Source organism: Meriones unguiculatus, chromosome 17, assembly GCF_030254825.1.
Source record: "Meriones unguiculatus strain TT.TT164.6M chromosome 17, Bangor_MerUng_6.1, whole genome shotgun sequence".
NCBI lineage: Eukaryota > Metazoa > Chordata > Mammalia > Rodentia > Muridae > Meriones > Meriones unguiculatus.
The window spans coordinates 95291424-95315138 of NC_083364.1; the positions used below are offsets into that span (position 1 = coordinate 95291424).

General features: G+C 48.9%; 1 long non-coding RNA gene across 1 annotated transcript in view; it reads right to left on the reverse strand.

The window, feature by feature from the left end:
* Positions 1 to 1441: 1441 nt before the first annotated feature.
* Positions 1442 to 23715, reverse strand: part of LOC132648610 (uncharacterized) — a 44958-nt gene continuing 22684 nt past the window's right edge. The window contains exons 2-4 of the long non-coding RNA XR_009587050.1: positions 3717 to 3845; positions 3221 to 3481; positions 1442 to 1576 (exon numbers count right to left, since the gene is read on the reverse strand). This is a non-coding gene — a long non-coding RNA (uncharacterized LOC132648610). The remainder of the gene's footprint in view (positions 1577 to 3220; positions 3482 to 3716; positions 3846 to 23715) is intronic.

The window sequence follows — 23715 nt, forward strand, 5'->3', positions numbered from 1 at the left end:
TCCCTCCCTCTCTCCCCTTCCCCCCCCCCTCTCCCACTTGCCCCCAGGGAGGCTGTGTCCTTCTTTCATTTCTTGTGTCAGATTTCAGGCTGACACGTGGTAATTGATTCCGCTGCTGGTTAGGTGGCTGTTAAGTGCGAGGGATGAAGTTTCAATGAAAACAAATAGCACTTCATGGGCCTGGCCTTTCAGAGCTGAGCTTCTGTTGTGGTTGAGGCGGGGGTGTGCAGTTCAAACCTGTGTGAGCCTGTCATGTCTGCACTTCCCCTAACTCACCTTCACCAGCTCCCAAGGTGCAAAGACAGCCAGGTTGTCCCAGCATCACTTCTGCTCAGTGACAGCCCAGCAGCACTGGGGGTTCAGAGTCAAACACTGACGTGGCGTGCGGAAGGAAGAGATGATGAGGCGTGCTCTAAGCCCCCAGGATAGGGTGCCTCCCCAGACCACACAAGAAAGACAAATGGGCTTCTGTGTGGCACATTAGGCCTGGCCGCGCAGTCCCCATTACGTGCACAGTGATGACACTCGGTTTCCCTGACGGCCAGCAGCGGCGTTAGCGCTGACCTTGGTCCATATGCAGTTCAAAGCTCTTCCAGCAAGCCCTTGGCATACAGTCATGGCTAGCTTCTACATTCCACACCCTCCTTCAAGACTGAAGGATGCTGGGTTGGTTGTCTGGGGATGACTATCCTATGCTAAGGCTGCCTGTAGGAAAAAAACCAAAACCATTTAAGCAAGATCACAACCTTTCTGTGACACTGACACGGGCTGATTGGCAGGTCAGGTATATGACAAGTGACCCTCTTGCCCCAGCTCAGCCAGATGCTGAAGGTCACACCAGCTTCCCACAGCCTAGCAAAAGCACTTTCTAGAAACATCTGTCCCCTCCTAATGAATTCTTTCCTGGACCACAGAAGATTACCCTCCAAACACGGAGAGAGCTAAGTCCTCTCCCCACCCCCCACCCCCCACCCCCGTTAGCATCCACCGCCTAGGAAGAGGAGATGGGATTTGGGAATTAAATCGCCCATAGATAGCACAGGTTACTAGACGGGTTCCATCCCATAGCTCTCTGTCAGGATGAGCCATAGTGGTCTGTCAGTGTCAGAAACCGCAGGGGCCACTGCTCAGCAGCAGCTGTTGGAGAAAAGCATGTAGAAAAGAATTGCTGCGTTGCCAGAACTGCCTGGGAATGCCTGGGGGCAACTCATACGTGGGAGAGAACCAGAGACAGGCTGAGGACAACGGCCATAGATCAAATGTCAAACCCAGAGGCCTCTGGCCACCTTGGGGAAAGAGCTTCTTGCATTCAAAAAGCAGCAAAGGGTGAGAACGGCCAGCCCAGCCACTGCTGGGTTAGGATGCACCCCCTAAAGTTCCTGCTTCAGAAACCTGATCCTTCTGGCACCTGCGTCAGGAAGCTCACCTGCTGAAGGTGTCTGTGCCCCAGCGCGCTGCCTTCGTGGTATGTTAATGCCATCCTCAGCGGGGCGGACCTTCATTAAGGAAGCAGGGTTGTGATGACAGCGAGTCCAGCCATCTGTTCCCAGGCAAACTCACTTTCTTCCTCTCCAATCTTTCCCATAAAATAATGCAGCACAGAGACCCACATCAGAGGTAAGACCCCTTGATCTTTAGACACCCCAGCCTATGGGAATAGGACGATACCTCTGTTCTTCATAAACCTCACAGTCTCAGGTTTCTGTGATAGAAGCACAAACAGCCTAAGACACACCGGGAGAATACTGGCAGGCAAGCCCCATCTGGGCTGACACACGTGTGCTGCTCATGAAAGAAGGGAAACTAAGAGGCTTAATTGTCTCGTGGTCCAGGAGGGTGCAAGCCTGAGGCAAGCAGATTAGCCAGGGCTCTCGGCTGAGCAGGGCCTACACAGAGAGCTGTGAGCAAGAGGATTAACTAGGAAGACTGGATGTGATGATACGGGGTGGCCGGCTACACCTGTAGGCCATCCATAAATCTGAGACTCAGCAGAGCAGGTAGCAGAATTCAGAATTCAGGGCTGAGAACCAGGTGGCAATGGGGCTTGGGTAACTTCCAGAATACAATCGAGAGGGCAAACACTCAGATATGGAAGAGCTAGAGTCCGAGGGAAGAAGAAGGTGGGTGTCCCCACGCATACAGAGATGAGAGAAATTCACCACTTTCTCACACTTTCATCTGTCTGAGCCTCCGTGGACTGGGGGGTACACGGAGACTGAGTGGGCCCTCTTCACTCAGCCTCTTCAAATGCCAGCCTCCTACGGCATACTGCAAAGGTTTCACCAGCTGTGTGGTCATGCCTTAAGCCAATTAAATAGGCACAAAACAAATCATCTCACAGGAGGTCAGCAAGGCTGGCTTCCCTTAGGACTGACCCCCTCAGCTTCCAAGTAGCAGCCCTCTCCCTGTGTGGCATGGCCATCTTTGTGTGTCTCTGTTGTAGTCTGCTCTAAACTCAACAGTTCTATCAGATAAGGGTCCACCTAAATGGCCTCACTTTAATCTAATCGCCTCTTTAAAGACTCCACAGCTAAATCAGAGTCACATTTTGAGGGTCATTGGTCCAATTTCCAGACCAAAATGATATACACTGACCCTAGAAACCTGAGTTCCCTTTGCACACACGCCATTGGCTCCTTGGCCATTCCAGACCGGGTGTGGCACCTGCTGGGCCACCAGTTAAGTAACCCACCTGTGTCCCAAGTTACCTAAGGTTTGGCAGAAACATACATATTTTATAGTGGCAAATACCCACACTGTTTTGTTTTGTTTTGTTTTCTGTTGTGTTCATCAAGACTGACCAGTGAGTGGGGCTTAGGGGAGCTTTTTTTAGAGCACTTCTAGCCTAGCCCAGAAGAAATCCCATCCTGGGGCAGGGCCAAGGACGAGGAATCAGGATTTGTAAAGTTTAGAATGATTACTAGCATTGATGCTGCAGACACAGAGCCCCTATCGAATCACTTCTTGATTAGTCAGTCATCTCCCTATGGAAAACAGATGGGTCCTGGGGGATCCTACACTGTCCACCCAAACTGAAACAAGTTGTAGGTCCCAGCTGTGACACCTCCTGCCAGATGTTCAGTCGTCACTAAATCACAGGCTCAGGTACATGGCATGCGGCCTTTGATCTGGGGAGCAAGTTCTTTTCATCTCTGTCACAAACGAGGGTCAGGAGCCACCACACCACATCTGCCCAGAAGAGACAAGAGTATTCCCTTACCATGCCGACCCAGGGCTGTGTTAGCACTCTCCTCCCTGTCATAATACAGTCTGAGAAGACAGGGCCCAGCTGGACCACTGAAGCACGTCAGCCTGCTGAATCCAGGGTGGGAGCCAGGCCTCAGGATCGAGAAGAGGCAAGATGCAGGGAGCCTTGGTAAGTGACACTCGCGCAATAAAAAGGCAGGAAGTCATGTCACGGGTGTTTGAGCGCCTGCCCCATCTCTTGTAAATGTCTCGGATCTGCAGCATGCCAGGGCACCTGAGCCAAGGAAAAGAACAAATCACTGTGCCTTGCTCCTCCTAAACAGAGAACCCACCACAGCTAGTCAGCCCTGGAGTCTAAGAGATCTGATTCCCCAGTAAGGAATATTTTGCATACTCTATAACTAACAATACGAAGAATGCCGTGGTGGAAGAACTATATAGCACTAAAAGGCAGGGCTCCAGGCATGCTAGCGGGCCCTGGAAAAGATGGAACACCCAACCACGCTCACTCAGTAACAGGCCATCTGCGAGCAACTGTCGTGAAAGCCACAGGCTGGGCAGCCCCAGCAGCATCCTCTGCCAGGGTATGGTAGTTTGTTTGTTTTGTGGCTGTAACTAAATCCCAGAAGCTGGGTAACCTATAAAGAGAAAAGATTTGGTTTGCTCAGTGAAGACTGGAAAGTCCCAAGATCAACAGTCAACATGTGGCTCCGTGGATTACCCAAGGCCATGGAGCAGCCAATGATGCTGGTCAAGTGTCTGCTTGGGACACAGGTGGGTTACTTAACTGGTGGCCCAGCAGGTGCCACACCCGGTCTGGAATGGCCAAGGAGCCAATGGCGTGTGTGCAAAGGGAACTCAGGTTTCTAGGGTCAGTGTCTATCATTTTGGTCTGGAAGTTGGACCAATGACCCTCAAAATGTGACTCTGACCTAACTCTAGAGCTTATGCTTAGCCAGGAGGCCATATCAAAATATATAATATAATATAATATAATATAATATAATATAATATAATATAATATAATATAATATAATATAATATAATAAAAAGGTTGTTAAGGAGAGAAAGGGGGCTGAAAAATCTAAAACCTAGGAGGTACTTGCAGCTCACAGGACTGGTCTCGGTGTTTACCTATTTGGAAGGCTGTTTGGTTTGCCGAATGCTTTTGCGGAGCTGCTGCCATTTGCAATGGCGCATGACCGCCACCTAGTGGCCATACAGAATTTCTCACACAGAAACAGCTGACAGGGATCGCCCAGGATTTGCTCAGATACAGACTCCGCAACTAAAACGTAGCAGATAAAGCAAGGTTCTAGTTCCAGGAGGAGAAACCTCTTTACTTTCAGATGTTTTTAAAATAAATATTGATTAAAAATGAAAATATCTACAATCAGCACAGGCAATGAGAATGGTAACATTAATAAATGAAGACAATAGTTAAAAAAAAAAAAAGCCATAAGCAAATCATTGAAGTGTTTGTGCTTGTAACGACTTCAGTGCAGCTGTGCACTAAAAATGTGTGCTGACACATCACTCTGTTCCCCTCTGGGGCTTATGACGCCATCTTCGCCCACGGTCGTGTAGGAGACCTCTGGGACCCTTGACAAGATGGAAAGCACTGGGTACTTAGAAGCCTCTTTACCCCAAGATCTACTGAACCCCGATGAACGAAGGAGTTGGAGAGAGACTTGTTTTGCACTGTTGACAGGTGATGAACCGCACTAAGCAAAGAATGGTGGCTGCACTAGACCGTGAGCGTTCCGTTCATACGAAACACCCAGGATGGCGCAGTCCGCGGAGCTTTAAACACACTTGCTGTGTATATCACATATATTACACAGTGTATGTTATAGCGCTTACATACACATGCTATGTCAAATATACATCCTCCTATGGACAATCAAATAATTACACCTATCAAGCTTTTAGATAAGGGTATTTTAAGTTGAAGAGATGGTAGGGAATCCTTGGAGCACCAATTTCACTGGATTAAGGGAGTCTGATATTGGATAAAGCATCAATTATTCCTTTTCTTTTTCTGGCAGTGCTGGAGATTGAGCCTAGGTCCTCACACTCACTAAGAGCTCTACCAGTGATCTATAGCCCGTGCCCCAGCTCCGTAGGGTCTGAGCCTGTTCTGTTGTTCTGAGGGAAGCCCAGGAGACGGGGCATCTCATAGGAATCGCTGAGGTGCCAAGGATGCCTGTGAGATGTTTCCAAAAGATCCCTGAATCCATAGACTGGATGTGGCAGGCCTGCCCTCCATGTGGGCAGACTCCATGCCATCAGCTGGGTCCCGGTGGTGCAAAGAGGCGGGGAAAGTGCAGTTTGGGCTATCTTCTGCCCTAGGATGCCAGGACTCCAGGACTCACATCAGTGACCCCAGGACTCTAGGGCTCTCAGCTTCAGACTGACAATTACACCATCAGCCCCTACAGGGCTCCGGGGCCTCTGCACTTGAACATGATACACAACTGACATCCCTGGTCCTCCAGCTGCCCATTATGGCCTCTCCTAGCATCCCTAACCGAGTGAGCCAAGTCTCCTCCATCTCCTCCCATAGGCCTCCCTTCTCTCCTATCTCCTCCTCTCTCTCTTTCCTCTCTCCCTTCTCCCACTCCTCTCCCCTCTTCTCACTCTCCACCAAGTAGATGGAAGAATGGATAATAGATACAGAGAGAGAGAGAGTAGATAATAGAGAGGAAAATAGACAGACAGAGGATACATACATAGGTAACAGGAAACATCTCCATCTTTTCTGGACCTTGGTAAAACACCCACTTGAGGAGAATTACTCTCAGCATCGTTTAGGGAGCACAGACTATTTATTCTGGGCTGCCTTCTTCCAAAAGAGGGCTGACAGATGGGGAGAAAACGGATGCTGCCTTGGTGGCTGGGACTAAAGAGAGATCTCTAGAAAACAAACTAGTCTGGCCTGAAGTTGCTGCTGAGTGAAGCAGGCTTCCGGCCATGCTCGGAGAAGGTCTGACCCCTCCAGGATGCTTCCAGCCTCGGGCTCGTGACATGAGAAACCCAGTCTGGCAGCATCCTGGCCTCATCTACGGTCCTTTCTCTCCCGCATCAGAAGGAAACCGGCAGTTGGCCAACAAGCGCGCATTCCAGGCACACACCCAGCTAATGAGAACCACACACAGGCGCGGAAGAGATGCGCTTTACCTGTGCGACAATCTGCAGTGAGCGAGGCCGATGGAAAATCGCCCCAGGGACTGCGTTCAGAATCTGCTACATCTGAGGGGGAATTGGGTTTCTCAAAAATAAAACCGTCCTGTTTACAAACATACTGTTTTTGCCAAAGAGAATTCTTTATTTTAGGTGCTTTGGGAAAACTGCAGAGTCCTCGAGTTTAGGGCCAAAGACGCCCAAATGTTGCAATCCTAAACCTTTGGCCGTGACAAAAACATGTTTGCAAGTGGAAACTTTTCTGTGTGGGGCTCCTCATGCTGTTTTGTTTGGGCGTGTGTTTGCTTGCTTGCTTTGTGCCAAAGGATTTCCTCCAAGGCTTCCCAGAACTGGAGAGCTAGGGTCAGCACTCCTTGGTGCATTGGCCTCAGGCCACTTGTGCCCCTCCTCAGATACCCTGAACAGTGTGAGAAAAAGAAAAGAAAAGAAAAGAAAAAAGTCAGCTTAGGGAGCCATTGTTTAAATATGCCTGTATGTGCATGGTTGTGTGTGGACCTGTATGTAGAGGCCAGAGGTCAGCCTTGTGTGTCCTTCCTCAGGTACTGGCCACCTCGTGTTTTGAGACAGGCTCTCTCATTTTACCTGGAGCTGGTGGTCATGGTGAGGCTGGCTGGCCAGTGAGCCCCGGGGTCTGCTGGCCGCCCTCCCAGCCCTGGGATTGTTTACACACATGAGTTTCTCTTCCAAACATGGGTTCTGGCGATCGAGACTCAGGTCCTCATGGTTGCACCGGAAGACCGTCTCGGTTGAACCACCTCCCCAACCCTGCCCTGGATTGCATAATTTTAGAAGCCAAACGGATGTCCACAAATGAGTGTGAAGTACAGTTGGTATACCGCCTCCTCTTTCCACCTCCCTCAACTGCACTCTGTACAGTGACAGCTCCTGACGTACCAAACCCCAGCACAGAGAAAGGCCCAGTCCCCACAGATATCCCTGTATGAGAAGCAGGGACAATGGCAGTGCACACAGCCTCTCAGGTCACAGGACGAGTGTGTTGGAGGCTCATTCAGCTCACTCTGCTCCTTGAGTCTGAATTTTTAGCCATGAGAGAATGAAGGAGTCCAAACAGCACCCCAGCACTGGACAAAGACATGCTGAAGCAGGAGACAGCCCTGCTGGGGGCTGGACCTATTGGCAAGGGACAAAGGGCAGGATGGTGCCCAACCTGGACAGGAAGAGGACAGAAGGACCAGTTTAGTCCGGAGAGTCCAAGGAACACCTTGGTTAGCTGGAGAGCAGAGGGCTGTGCCCCAACAACAGGGGCTACCTCCACCTGCCTCCATCTCCTAAGAGTGATGCCCAAACTCCCTCTCAGTCTAATGAGGATATCAGCACCTCAGCTGATGGCTGTCACATCTGCCCTCCTCTGTGCTCTCCATCCCAGGAGGCCCCCCAGCTTCATGGGCTAGTTGCGATGGGCCCATCATGAGAGTCTGAGGGGAGTTTGTTCTGTCTCCCTCCTTGACTCTTCTCTGGTCTTTGTGACCTGTGCCACCCCCACCCCAGCCTCTCTCTTGCATCTCTCCTTGCATCTTCTGACTATTCTTAGAACCTCTGCAGAAGCTGCTCTTTCTGCCTAAGCAGTCTCCTGTCAGCTATGTCACTTCTGCTCGTTTTCAGACAGCCTGTGGGTTGCTTCCTCCAGGAAGCCCCATGCTTTCCCTAGCAGGTGGCAGCAGCATGGATTTCCACTGGCTGAAATAACCTGGAATAGGTTAATGGGACCTCAAAGGTAAGGTGAGGGGCAGCAAGGATGCTTTCTCACTGCCTGCTTTTCTGTCCCTTGTGACACCTTCATCTTCTGGGTGGTAACTTCTAGAAAAGGGAGTTTTCCTTTCTCTCCTTTTCTCTCCTATCCAGCATGAAGAGACATTTGTGGAAGCATCCATTTTTTTCTCTGCCTTCACCAGAAGTCCTCTTACAGTAGGTGAGTGTTGGGGGAGGGGATACGGATGTACAGTCACCAGATGGGACATTGGGTCCCTTCTATCGCCCTCCACCTTGCTGCCTTCACACAGCATCTCACTGAACCAGAAGATACTGACCTGCAGGCTGGCTGGTCAGCAAGCTCACTGAATTGGCCCATCTCTGCTTGGAAGTACACACACACACCATGCTGGGATTACAAGGGCAGCTTTTTATATAAACACTGGGAATCAGGGTTTCATGCCTGCAGAAGGAGGCTCTCACCCACTGAGCCATCTCCTCGGGCCCTCCCCTTACATTCTATTGGCCAAAGTTAGTTTGCACACCTGTTGTTCTGCCAAGGGGCGTGGCACGGAGTGGCATTATCCCTAGGCCACCCCTGGAGCTCCACATGGGCTCAGCTTCTTCTGAGGTGTTCGGCTGGAGAAATTGGAAGGAACAGGCAACTGGCAGCATCCATCTGGTTCTATAGTGCTTAGCATCTTAGCATCTTCGTTGGCAGCATTGACTGACCTGAAGGTAAATGCCTAGCCTCCTCCACACCACAAGCCATAACCCCTCTCCTTAGTCTTCATCCTCTCTGCATACGGAAACCCCATCTCTCAGGGCCTAACATGAGGAGGCTCTTCTGAGCCCTCCAACCCTGTCCCCACCACTGATCTATACCATTCTAGTGCCATCACACAGCACCCCTTCTTGATATTTTTGGAGTGGATAGCTTCTCGTAAAGCCACAGAAGGTCAGGTCAGATGCGTCTTACCCTAAGCTCTGGCTGGCATCTGTCTCTGTGCTTGGCACGGATGAGAAAGTTCTTCAAACAGCTGTGAGTTAACAGAAGCCCAAAGCCAGCATTCATCATAGAACAACTCCCCCTGAGAGCCACTGGGCCCCTTCTGTGTGTGCTGGGCAAGTAGCTGGACCTCTCACAAACAAAATTAAAAGCCCTGAGTGCTCTCAAGACCCTCCCTCCAGGCTTCTGCTGAAAAAGCTGCCACAGCTTAACAGAGATCTGCCCTCGCCCTATTCTGACATTCGGAAGCCCACATGCTGGCAGTCTGTTCCTTCTCAAGGCCGGGGGAAGACATGACCCATGCCCTCCCCTTGATTCTGATGGCCACTCTCAACCAGTGCACCTTGACCTGCAGCAGCCTTCATCTTTCAATGGATGTCTCCTCCACACATCTACCCGAGACCTCCTTCTCTTTCCCCTTTGAAGACACCAGCCAAAGGCTGCTAAGTCTCATGCTAACTCCACCATGACATCCCTCTCAGGATGCTCACCTCTGCAGAGGCCCTACTTCCAGATAGTCACAGCCTCAGTGTGTCCGTCGACTTCTCACACCTGTGATGAAACACCCAGCTAAGACACTCAAGAGGGAAGACGCCTGTGGGCACATGGGTTTACAGAGTTCACAGGTGCCCACTTGGCTGTGTCATTGCAGGGACTGAGGAGAGGCAGAGCACAGGGTGGGACCACAGAGAGCAGCTGAGCAATTTCCCTCAAGGCCATCCAGAGGCAAAGAGAATGGGAGAAGGGGTTGGGGAGGAACCACACCCTTCAAGGGTTCCTGAAGCACCTTCTCCAGCAAGGCCCCATTTCCTGAAGTTTCCATCACCTTCAATTGCCCAACCAAGTTGTTAAGCCATTGTGGATTAACCCACGGATGATGTCAGAGGCCTCATTACCCGGTCATCTCCCGAGAGCCTCATCTACAAATGCTGCTGAATCTGGTAGCAAGCACTTAGGACATTTCAGACCCCAGCCACAGTCCTGGGGTCCAGAGGATGACATGGTATAGACAGTTCTACACCCACAACCAGCTGCACAATCGTATACATTACATAAGGCTGGCTGTAGATTTCCCAGAAAGCCCTCAACGCCGAAGGTCTCCCTCCTGGTTCTTAATGACCTCGGCTCCGCATTGCGGATTATTCAATTGCCTTGAATCTGAAGGCTGGACGGTTTTAAGTTCGTCTTTCTTTTCATTTCCTAAAAGACCAGCGGTGAATCAGGCACCGGGATTCAGATCCTGTTCTCCATCCCGCCTGTGTGCTGCACTGGGGCATTGATTTTGTCTTGCCGCTGCTGACTCACGGCCTACAAGTCCCCGGAAGTTCTGACTCAGAGGCGCATAGAGCTTCCAGCCAGACCTTCTTTCAGTGCCCCACAATCCTTCCAAAGGGGCCCTGGCCACCAGACCTAATAATCCGGGTTCAATTCCAGGAGCCTGGTTTGTAGAAGAACCAATTCCGGGACATTGCCCTCTGACCTCCCGTACACACATGCGCACTCGTACACACACTATCGGTAACTGAAGTTCTCCGGTGAAGACTAGAACAGATCAGTCCCGCACGGACCACAGGGAGACCAGACTCACTGTGGCTGAGGTGCCTCACGGTAATCTAAATGTGTCCCCCGGTGGGGAAACATCTCCCAACAACAGTCTCCACCAAGCTGCAAAGAGTGATGGATGGGGTGGTGGATTCATTTTTCTTGCGTGAGGGCCGCGGGCTGCAGGCTTCCCAGCTGGCAAACCAGCCCTCTGGAAGCCAAGTCCTCAGAGACAAAACTCCACCAGGAACCAAGTTCAAGCTGCGTGCGGCTCTTACGTTATGTCTATTTTAAAAGTTGACTTTGGCAGAGGCGTTGACCGCGCACACAATATATCTGCTCCACAGAAGATAAGGAGGAAGGAGCAAGTCAAACAGTGGGCCTTTCTTTAAATTCGCACTTGGAAGCACATACCTTGGCTTCCGAGGAGGAATATGAAACCTGCCCCCCTGCTGATGACTTCATTGGAACACATTACAAAGAAAAGATTGAAACTATAAATAATTCGTTTTTGAAGACTCTCTGCGTACCCGTCTCCTGACTCTTAATTGTAAGGAGTTTACGTCTCCAGGTCATGCCCCATCTAGGCTTTTCCGGAAGCGTGGGAGTTTGCCCAAACAAGGAAGGGATCAGAGCATCTCTTAAGGAGTCACTGGTGAGAGTGGCTCGGAGCTGTCAGGGGCTGTGCTTCAGGCAGAGAAGAAACAGCTAAATTAGCCAGGACGAGTCCCATCTAGTGCCAGATGCTTAAATGATTAGGAACAGGCAGGCAAGATGGTTCAGCAGGTGAGGGGGCTTGCCATCAACACTGATGATCCAAGTTCAAATCCCACCTCCAGAATCCACATGCTGGAAGGGAAGAAACAGTTTGCGCAAGCTTTCCTCTGGCCTACACCTCACACACAGAAACACATACATACCACAAGCAGCCCTTTTGTCTTACACATTTGAACAAAACAAAAACTACAAAAATCTGTGAAACAAAACCTGATCTTGAAATTCAACAGTATGTGTTATAAACCCTACTCTTTAATGGCCAGGCCATCTTTCCAGACTCCAGCAGTACATTTACTCCTGTATATACAAACTCCTTCACATATATATAACATAAATATTCCTTTATATATGCATATACACGTATATATGTGTGTATGTATATACATAGATACACATGTACATATATACATTTACATGTGTGCATATATGTATATACACATGTACATATATAAAGGAATATTTATATATTATATATTATATATAAAGGAGTATGTATGTGTATATATGTATAGACATATATACGTATATATAAAGGAGTAATGGGAAGTTTTCCATGATAAAAGTCACATAATTGGATCACCAAACCAAAAACAAAAGGAAGGACACAATTGTAACAGAAGCCATTTTTGGATAAAAAGAAGAAAAAAAGAGAAGGAAAGGCAGAGGAGAGGCCCTTAACTAGACATGAACTGATGCAAATCTAAAAGGAAACACTCTGGGTGTATCTTTTCAGACAGATGTTTGGAATTGCTCTATATTTTCCTAAATATTTCCTGCTGTTACTAGCAAAAAAAAAAAAAAAAAAGGTTCAGCTGCTGCACAAACAAAGAACAAGCTTCAGTCCTTTCTGCTGCCCTATCCTTAATCCAGCTGCAGTAGGAGGAACACTGACATAAGATGCTCACTGGGCTGCGTTGTGAAAATAGGACACACTGTGAACTGAGATATTCGCTGGCTTGGCACTGTAGCTTTTTGTTTGTTTGTTTGTTTGTTTTGTTTTTGTGGAAATTACTGAGAACCACGAGCCTGGGAACACACACAGAACGTGAAAGGAAAGGCTGGGCTTATGGAGCTGGGGGTAAGCTTAGCACATTTTCAGTTTCTCTCACAACCTGTGTGAGGACCCAGAAGCTGATGGAGTCCTCCATGCAGCTGCATTCCAGGGAGCCTGGCCAGGCTGGGACCCACAAGCCTGCCGTGAGCTGGCCCCTAGGGGAACAGCCGGTTGCACGGTGTGTGTGGCTGGGGAACAGGCTGTGGGGCTGCCTGCGTGCTCCCCTGTGGTCTTCCCTCCTTGGAGGCAGCCAGCCCCAGGAGAGGGGGCAGTTGAGGGTGAAGCCTGTGAACCATCAATTCATCCCACAGTAACGAAGACCAGACACCCAGACGTACATGCAGAGTCATCTCCTCGGGGTGAGAGTGGGAAGCGGGCTGGCTTGCCTCACACCACACAGGGACAGCTGAGCGGGCAGCTCCATCACCAGGCTGTAGAGGGCAGGCGTGTCCTCTGGCACTCCCTTGGTGACATGCATCAGGAAGGATGCAAACTGAGGCAGGCTGAGCCTGGGTGGATCTGCACGAAGTCCTTATTTCCTCTCACTGTCATGTGTGCCCTGCTCTGGGTCTGTTCCTACGAGATACACTGACAAACAGAACCCAGAGAGTTCTGTCCCGAAACAAGCATCCCACTGAGACAGCAAACGCCGAAGGGGCGTCTACAGACGTTGGAGGCTTGGAAGATGGCTCAGTGCATAAGACCTTGATTTGCAAATGTGAGGACTTGGGATCAAACCCCCAGCACCATGTAAAAGGAGGAATATGGATGGCCGTATGTACCTGTGATCTTAGCACTGGGGACAAGTGTTCCCCAGCCAGACAGCCCAGCCAAGCTGCTGGCTCAATAGACCCTGCCTCAAGGCAATAAAGCAGAACATGGTAAGGAAGAAACTCAACACGTGCTCTGGCCTCCCCATGAACACACGTGTGTGGGCACACCTGACATTAACACACCTTCACCACAGGTGGGGGGTGCTGCCGCAGGGAGAAGAGAGGGAGGGTGCCTCAGAAGGAACTGCCGTGACCTGGAGCTTCTGGTCTCCAAAGCTGTGAGACAATGGATGTTGGGGTTCAGGCCCCCCATCGGTACACTAATTCAGACGGGAGTCTTGTGGACCCAACACACATGTGCCTTCCCCATTAGAAACCTGCCTTAAAATCAGTCTGTGTTGCTACAGAGACACACAAAGACTCAAGCTGAATCGTTCATTTTATCTCTGATTTTAAACAAACAAAAAGAAAGAAATGTTGTACTGGGGCTCAAAAGGCCGCATAGGCCCTGGATATTGTGCCCTTTGCATCTCCTAGAGGAAGGGACTCCATGGAAACATCCCCTGAAGGCCTTGGTCAAGGCCAGGCTCTTCTGCAGGCAGCCCCTCTCATGGTGCCACATTGGAATCGCTCTGTCCCGAGGCTCTATATATGGAAGCTCTGGCAGTGACCTCTGCAGCCCCAGCACGGCCTGGATGTAGAAGTAATCAATAAATAACTATATAAACTTGAACCAAATCGATGGGCCACCCAAGGTCACCACTGAAAAGATCAAAGAAGGACCAGCTGGTAAGAACGGACCCTTGTTCTGGCCAGAAAAGGCTTATAAGTATTTTTTCGGCCCATTTTTCTGCCTTCTCCCTCTCTATCTTAAATTGCTCTTATCTCTCCAGCTTAGAGGGGTTTGGCTCTTGCCCTCATTCATGCTCATTCTCAACCTGTGTAAGTGTGTGTGTGTGTGTGTGTGTGTGTGTGTGTTTGCATTTGTGATATACATACAAAGCCCAGACACTGACTGTCCTGCTCCATGCCTCTCTATCCCACCCTTTAAAACAGTCACTTGCTGAATGTGGCCCTCTAGGCCTCCACCCATCTGTGTCCCCTCAACACTAGGGTTATAAACACACATGGTCACATCCTGCCTTTACATGAGTGCTGGACCCAGGCCCCGGTCAGCATGATTGCCCAGGAAATGTTTTATTCGTGAGCCTCTCCCCAGCCTGAGGGCAGGTTCTCTATGACAGAATCATTTTTGCCTTCATGAAGCTTTCTCAGATTCTGACATTTCCATGGAGGTAGTGTGACAGCAGGGAGACCCGGCCTCCCCATACCCAACCTCATGGCTCAGGATAAGCCTGTATCCCAAACCATCCTCAACCTTTCCCACTGACCCCTCTTGATGATCACCTTAACTCAGAATGGCCAGGGTCCTTCCCTCACCCAGAACCCACGCTGACAAAGAAAGAAAGAAAAACATCTTAGCTCTCTCTCTGCTACTGTCACACACAATGTCTTAGAAAGAAATGTTCTATAAAACACAGGGAGGAAATTGTAGCATGACTGCAAAGACAAGGCTTCTAAATCTCTAGCTATGAGCCATAAATTCTAGAACATTACCCCCAAATAGGATGCTATGGGCATGGCAGAGGCGAAAGGCTCTGAGGATGCAAGTTTGGAAGACAGGCTTCAAAGGGTTAAGCCAGTTTCTCTTTATTAAAAGTGACAAAATAAAATGTAATTAGATGAAGCAAAAACTTTCATAATGCAACCCAACAGGATAAAAAGATCCCGAAAGCAGGCACAAGAGTCGGACCCACTCATTCTCACAGTCAGAAGTCCCACAAAAACATTAAACTAATAGGTATATACACAGCCCCATGAGATTAAGCCAGTTTCTATAGTGCCCCAACTTCTCAGAGCTGTGAGCAAAGTGCTGTGGTCTCCACAGATAGATAGGAAGCTGAGCATTGTGCCTCAAGCCTGTCATCCCAGAACTTAGGATGCTGAGACAGGAGGATCAGGAGTTCAAGGCCAGCACAGGCTATACCATGCAATCATATCTCAAGCACAGATACACACACGTGTACAGAGCATTCACAGGTGTACATGCACACGCGTACAGACACAGATGTACATACATGTACAGAGGCATTCACAGGTGTACATGCACACATGTACAGACACACAGATATACAAATACACATGCAGGTGTATAGCACACATCTAGGTATGCATACACACATATATACAAAGACATGCACACAGGTGTACAGACATACACATGGGCACACATGCACAGAGACACACAGATGGAGTATGGGATATAGTTTAAGGAATACATGTTCAAAAGCTACTCTGGGAACTGATGGTGGAGGGGTTTGAAGGAGATACTCTACTCAAGGACTACCGCTGTGGACTGATGTTGAAGCACTCTAAAAAAATATGATTTGTGTCAGAGCTCAGAACACCCCCAGATGACCCTTTCTTGAAAAAGAGAGGAGTGTGAGGAAAGAGTGTATTTGCTGGGAAAATGGACCCCAGCATAAGGAAGAGGATTTAAGCTGTGTTTGAAGAGCACTAGAAAGTGGGTGGGAAGGCTTTCTGTGGATGGCTAAGACCTCAGAGGAGTGAGAGAAGTGGACAGGAGAGTGAGGAGCACCCCACCCCTGTGGGATGTGTGGGAACCAGGAACTCAATTTCTAGGCAAAGGTTCAGAAGCAAGTATTTTAGGGACAAACTGAGTCAGGCTCCTGTCGCTAGAGACATTGCCCCTGTCCATTTAGAAAGGTGGAAGGAGTCCCAACAAGTAGGGCTGAACCAGACACATGACAGAGCCACTACATAAGTGGACACAAGAGCACTAAGCACATCAGGGGACTCAAATTCCACTCCCAGCACCAATTTTTGGCATGCAGTTAAAACCCACTGGCAGCTAATGTTCCCATCTGTAAACTGAGGTCTTCCCATGGTACCACCCTCAGAGGGTGTCGGAGCATGAGCACAGGAGTCAGATTGCTTACATAGTCAGGCAAGGCTCAGCAGCATGACAATCTCTGAGCTTTCACTCTCTACTCTCGCTGCAAGCTTAAAGGGACAGTGCGGTGGACACTGTCAAGCCTGCCTCCAAAAGGAGAGCCGCTGTCTCAGCCTCAACAGCCAAGGATCCAGATACAAGCTCCTGCTGGTCTGGTGCTCCTCTGTACCATGGAGCACAAACCTGAACGAACCAAGGGAGCACTGATGAGATGGGCAGGATGGAAGGGACACCAGGAAGCTCATATTCCCTTTGGAGAGCAAGCCAGACAGTCACCACGTCACACTGCTGATTCTGAGTTTCCCAGCCACTTCCCAAACTACCAAGAATCGATTAACAGTTCCTGAGCTTGTAAAAAAAAAATTTTTTTTAATTATTCAAAGCATTCCAGAATTGACTAAATAGCATAGGAAATAGAATCTAAAGAAACCTCCTGCCCACAGAGACAAGCCAACAGACCTCTCAGCTCTGTATGTGCTGTCAAACCAGGCGCTTCTCAGTGTACCTGGTACTCATCAGTGATCTGGTGGTCCCTCCATCTGCCATCTGAAACTCACAGGTCACATTCTTCCAGCCCTGTCTGTGGAACCTGACCACAGCCACTAGTGGGTTTCCTTGACCCCAATGACAGGATAGATAAACTAGGACCAGGAGACAGGTACCCATTTGGGCATCTCAAACTTGATCATACTGACAGCTGATGGTAAGATTTCACATAGTGTTAGAATTACTCACTTTTCCAGTATTAACATAACTCTGCTTACTGGGGTGAAATATGACATCCTTCAGTGTAAAGGGAAAAAACCCTGACCTGTCACAAAAGATGAAGTAATGTGCCTAGTAACCTTGGTGGCTTGTTAAATCACCTTCCTGTCTATCAGAGGGCAAGCTTCCAATGTTGATCCTTACCACAGAATCCACTTCCTGCTTCTGACTGACCCTTTAATAAGAAAATTAATCAGGTAACATGAGTCAATTAATCAGAAGACATAGTGGTTTTTATAAACTCAGCTGCCAATGCATTAATTTATAACGTGTGTTTCAAAAATTGGAAGAACGGCTAAAACCCAAGTATAGAGTGCTTTGTGATGTATGATTTCTGTGAGTGGGGTGCTGCATAATTCATTCTCTTAGGAAGTGATAATTAAGAACTCAGTAAGAGCTGGTCAGGATTCCAAACCCTGGAGGTCACAGCCAAGGGCAGGCCACCACCACGCTTTATGAAGCATGCTTCGTGCCTATGAAGGAGTCATAGTCAGACTGTCATGACACACAGGCAGGAGCCACATGTCAGCCTCCGTATACGGAGAGCAGAGGAAGCCCTGAATGAGCGGAGTCCTGGGCAGATGTGTATTGGTGACATGGGAACAAGCAACAAGAGGCAAGGCTTCAGATCCATGGGAAATTAGCGAAGCCTTTCCCCACGAGTCAAGTTCAGATGGGAAGGAAGCCTTTCTTGGGTCCAGGTATGAGTATTCATGGATTGTTGATCAGTGTGAACAAAACCTACAAATGTAGCTTCCCCCTCCCTGATGGCTACAGCCCGAGACAGCCTGCCTGCACAGATATCCTGCCTAAACTAGTTAGCCCCCCTGTGTGCTGTAATAGTAAGTGTCTGATGTTCCTGGTTGCAGCTATAGCAGGTGTGGCTCCATCAAAGCTTGCACTGATTACCTGACCCCAGATTTTCTGTATGTGTGTCTGTCCTTTCTACATCCCCACACAGCCCAAGTCAGGGTTCCAGGACCAAGCCTCACACTTTCAAAGGCTGTCAGTGCTAATAGCAGGCACTCAGTGGCTCTTATAGGACCCCACTCGTGGCATTTTATCACTGGAAATGGAGCATGGCCAAGACAGGAGGCCAGGGATAAGGGAGGGTCACATTCATTCCTTTACAACGACCACCTTGAACAACCAAATCAGGGTCCATAAGAACATGAATCCCTTCAGAGAGCAATACTCAATGGCCCACTATGCCCTAAGCCAGGTCCCTTGAAGGTGCCACACAGCTTCCCAATAATACCACACATGGACCAGGCTTCCAACACATGGACCCTTGAGAAAAAAACTCCATCCAAACCAAACCCATCGTGCTTCACAATCTATCAATACCAGAGAGACAGAAAGCCTAGTAGCTGATGGCTATCAGTTTCAGTGGTCCCTGAAGCTAGATGGTTCAGCAGTCCTTCTATAGCTCTGAAAGCCTACAAACTCCCTTGAGTGTCACTGTCATTGAATCTACAATAAAGGCTGAAGAAGCTGGAGTCTGGTGTCATGGAGGACCACAGCCTCAGGTAGACATATTCAGTGCTCTCAGAAAATGGGAAGTCAGGCTCAACCCTGCTGTGTTTCCTCTCTCTGCCTGAGCTCGCCATTCCAAGGTACTGTCTGCCGCCCACACTGAGGGTGGGTCTCTACTCTCCACTCAGTCTTCTCTGGAAATACCCTATAGATATGCACAGAAGTGTATCTCTCAGGGTGACTCAAAACCCAGTCAACCTTACCATCAAGATCACAAGGAGGGCCTGGGGTGAGACAGTGAGAGGAAACAGAAGCAGATGAAGAGGTTTCCTACGAGCAGAGCTGAAATGGAAAGAGCATAGTGGGAACTAAATGGAAGACAAAACACTACCAACTCCAGCTCAGAAAGGGAAAGAAAACACAAGTGTCAGGGAGTGATTGAGAGCGCTGTTGAAATGGGTAGGTATAAAGGGTCCATCCTTCATCACAGTGTGGGCTCTCTACAACCTGTTGCAGCCAGGTCTGAAGCCCAGAAAGTAAGTATGAGTTGGTGTAAGGCATCTGGAAGCCATCTCCACATTGTGATGGAAAACAAGGACAGTCACATGACTGAGTCCTCAGAAGGGTCAGGTAGAGGAGGAAGAGACTAGCAAAAAAGAAGAGGCTCGGCCCACGGGTGTCATAGAGAGGCTGAGGGTGCTCAAGAGAAAGCAGTTTGTGCATAGAAGTCATCAGAATAAAAAATAATTCAATAATGTGTAATCAGCACCAGTAGATGGAACAGGAAGCTGGAATGAGTTTACCATTTTCAACTCCAGCAAATTCAGCACTTGGACATTCATAAAATCACTTGGATGTAAACTATGCCTTGGTTTGGTTTCCTGTGGCTGTGGCAAAGGCAACCCAAGGGAGAAAGGTCCCATTGGGCTCACAGCTCTAGGTGACAGGCCATGGTTTCAGGGGATCTGGAGCTGTCAGAACCTAAAGCAGCTGGTCACACTATATCCACAGCCGAGAGCAGTAAATTAATGCACTCATGCTCGTCATCAGCTTGCTCTGTCTGCACTCATACAGTCCAGGATTACCTGCCGAGGGAAGGATGACACCCACAGAGACAGGCACCCACAGACATGTGCACTGGCCAACCTAAACCGTCCCTACCGAGTCTCCTTTCCCACTGCGTTGTCAATTAAAATTTATCTCTATGAACAAAGAAGTACCAAATGATAGAACACAAAGTTGGCGACTCTCAAACTTCCGTGTGTGTAAATGTTCCAGTAGAAATGCAGGGCCCACCCACTCTTGGACATTTTGATACCATGAGCCTTTGGGAGGGCAGAGGGGTTTGCATGACTCACCAGCAACGAATATTTTAGGAGCAAAAATACGCTCTTAGAAGTACTGTGGACGTGTCTCACTTTAAGTCAAAATGGGGAACAATTTCAGCAAAGTTATTTTAATAATTAAAATATTTTTTCCAGGGCTCCCTACTACAAGCTTTCTGTTAAGTCTTCATTTATGACTGGTTTACTCCACGAGTGTCTTGACCTTTGTAGCATTCAGGGTCCTCAAAATAAGATCAACGGTTCTTACAAGCATAAGGCTAACCAGAGCAGTTAATAAAATCCGTCTATGGCTCCCAGATTCTACCCTACTGCCTCCTGAATCACACGCCAGGACACACTGAAGAGAAAAAAAAGTCCAAAATGTGTCAGGGCTCCTCAGCAGATTCTGTGCTTCATCCAGGTGCACAGGCAACTGAAAAGCTCTAATCCAACATCAATTCCTTAATAGCCCCTGCATCCAGCAAGCGTCTGCTGGAGGAACCGTGCTGGAGCTGCCAAGAAAAATCCCATAAGCCTCCCCGACAGAGAGGAAGTTTAAGATCCCTGGATGTCAGCAGAGCCTGCAGTAGAGACCTTGGCCCAACTGTGAGTTTTCAAAGTAAACATTATTACAATGATGAACAGTTGTAGCCGCCTGATTAAGCAGGCAGCTGAAGCACTCGGTGGCTCACAGGGCATCCTAACGTAAGCACGGGGATCTGTAATTGTCACTGTCAGGCCCAGCAGCCTCCTCAAATCAGTCAGCAAGGATTTGCCACTGTTATGACAACAAGAGGAGCCCAGCTCTGAGATTGAAAAATTCAGCAAGCCTGTATTTAAGTCTTGTGCCAAACAGCAGGCTGGCTGGGGGATGGGGATTATTAAGAGGAATGACATGCCAAAGAGTAACATGAAGAGCTGGTTAAGTCGTTGTCACTCAAAAACCTCATGAGGTAGAGGTGACCAATTCTTGCCAGGGAGCCGAGTTACACCTGCTCCTAGCCTTTTTTTTTTTTCCTGCTGCTGTAGCGTTTCTACCCAGAGTTAGCAATGGCTGGAGTGTCAGGAAAAGGGCTTGCTGGAAGAGAATGAGATGGGGCACTAGGGGTACATGGCAAGCGCCAAAGCCACAGGGTTCCTTCTTTGGCTTTTCATTTTATTTTGTATTAGTTTATTTTTTATCACCAAAGTGATAGATTCCACAGCACCATTTTCACATATACATTGTGTGATGGTTGGCATTCACTGTCACTTTAACAGTATCCATACTCACCTGAGTGGCAGGCTTTTAGGGGATTATCCTGTAGGAGATTATCTTTCTGGTGTTGGTGGAAAGGAAGTCCTGGCCACCGTGGGTGCCACCTTCTCTTGGCTGAGATCCTAAACTATGTAAGTAGAATGGAAACAGAACAGCAGCCTGTGTTTGTCACACTCTGATTCCTGACTGCGGATATGATGTACCTGCTTCAGGGTCCTACTGCCTTGGTGTCTCATTGTGATGGTTGGCTACACCTTGGTGCTGTGTATAAACAACTGTTTGCAGTTTCATATCCAGGCTTATTGCTACGCTAGTCACAAATATGAAAGAAATAGAATCAGACCAGATGTTCAGCAGCAGATGAATAGATAGTGAAAATGCAGTATATATACACAATGGGATATTATTCATCCACAGAGAAAAGAAAAATTGGCAGGGGAACTGACAAAGCTGGAAAAGATCATATGAAGTGAAATAACCCAGGCTTAGATACCACGTGTTCTCCCACATATGAGGATCCTAACATCTAACAGGAAACTAGAAAGAGAACCGTGAGAGAGGGAGTGTCCTTAGGGGATGGGGTGGGGAGGGTAATAAAACAAACGGAATAAGAAGCTGGATACGAAGGAGGGTGCTAGAAGCAGAGAGATGAGGGAGAAGAATGGGGAGTAAAAGCAGATCAATCCAAGTTACATACAATGAAAATGTCCTAACAAATCCTGTCAACTTTGTGTGCTGACATAAAAAAAAATCAAGTGTGGCAGAAGAGTTTGTCTAATTGTCTATCAAGTTCAAGACCAGGTCCAGAAAAGAGTCTCAGAGACACTGCAACAGGCACAGAGAGGCCACTTTCACTGGAGAGCATGAACCACCGTCCACAGAGCAGCCCAAAGCGGACAGAACCCTGGCACTCTCCCTTCCTTCTGTCTGCCTTCTTGACTGCACAGCCAGGACAATCACTGAGCTGTCCACCCAACCCAGCTCTGCCAGCAAGGGGCAGAGATATGTCACTGTCCTGGCAGCAGCCACCACGGGTGCCAGGAACAGCAACACAGACCAGCCGTCCCTCGGTGACTATCTGTGAGGGCCAGGCTACTCCAGGGGGCATAAGTGATCAGTCCTGTAGGGACCAGGTTGGTTCCCTTGAGTGATGATGGGTACAGACAACAGAGGAGAACCAGCTAACAGGTAGGAAACACCAAGCTGAATCTCACCACAAGGCAGTTAGCAGGACAGACGGGCAGTCTGTGTAAAGGCTCGAAAACAGAGAAATCATCCAAAGAACACATGTTAAGTGTATGTGTCTGAGCAAGCAGGAGAGGCGAGGCTGGAAACAGAGGCAGGGTGTGGCCACCCGTAGTTGCCTAGAATGATGCCAGCATGAGAGCAGCACTCACTGAATTCCCCCAAAGCCCCTGCTCTGTGGTGCTTTCCTATTCACTTGGGATTTATTTGCCCCCACCCTATCTTGCCACCCTTCAGCCAGGGATTCCAGGCCCTCACATCTCCCCATTGCAACACTCATCAAGATAATTCTACAGTTCTATTAACTGGTCATTGCAGTGACCTCGAGGATTCACCAGGGGAGGCCTCGTATTGCTTTGTTTGTCATTGTATCTCAAACACATAGAAAGTCCCTGAGCTAGATATTAAATGTAAAGATCTGGCTAACCAAATCTCCCCATCACAGAACCTGTAGACCAGCTAGCAGGGTCCCTCTGCAGAGACACTACGGCATGCAAGAGACCCTGGAGGCCTCCCTCGGCCTCCAACATGCAGCAAGGCATGGCTGCTTACCCCGCCTGCACACCTCCTCAAATGAAGCTATTGCATTAATTGCACTCTCACTCATAAGGTTGATAGATTTCATGTGACAGCCCAGAATCACAGTCCCGAGGAAGGTCCTTCTTTGCTATGAAGACAGAAAAAACTTAAAACCACCCATTCACAGGACTCTGCGCCCAGTGAATGTGTCCTAAGGAAAGCAGGTGCTGAGTCCCTGCACGACTCCATTGGCCTTGAAAAAACAGTCAGGATATAACTTCTGTCTCTGACCTGGGTCTCTCTCCTACACTCATCACTCATAGGTTCCATTTTTCTATAGACTTTGCAGCAGACTGTAATTAGCACAGAGACCCATACCTAGCCACGGGGCAAGGGAGTAAGAGACGTTCAGAATGGAGTATATATACGCCATCTCCTCCTCCAAAGGCCACAGGAAGGAAGAGGAGACAGAAAGAGTGCAACAGCCAGAGGCAGCAAATGACTACAGGGAAAGAATGTCTTCAGGACACGGCAGGATCCATATGAACTTGTAACAACACACACAAGACCTGTACAAGCCCAAGCCAGGCCAAATACCCCGTGGAGATGGAAGCTGGGCGTGGAACCTTGCCTCTGGCCGTGAAGCTCTAGGCAGGTGTGCACTGCCTGCAGAGGGAGAGACAGTTCTCTCTATGAATGTGCCCCCGGTGAGCCACTCCATTAGGAGCCCACTGTCTCGGGGCTGCCAGTGCTGCAATGACACACCGTGACTGAAAAGCCTCATGAGGAAGAAATGGTGTGTTTGGCTAACCTTCCA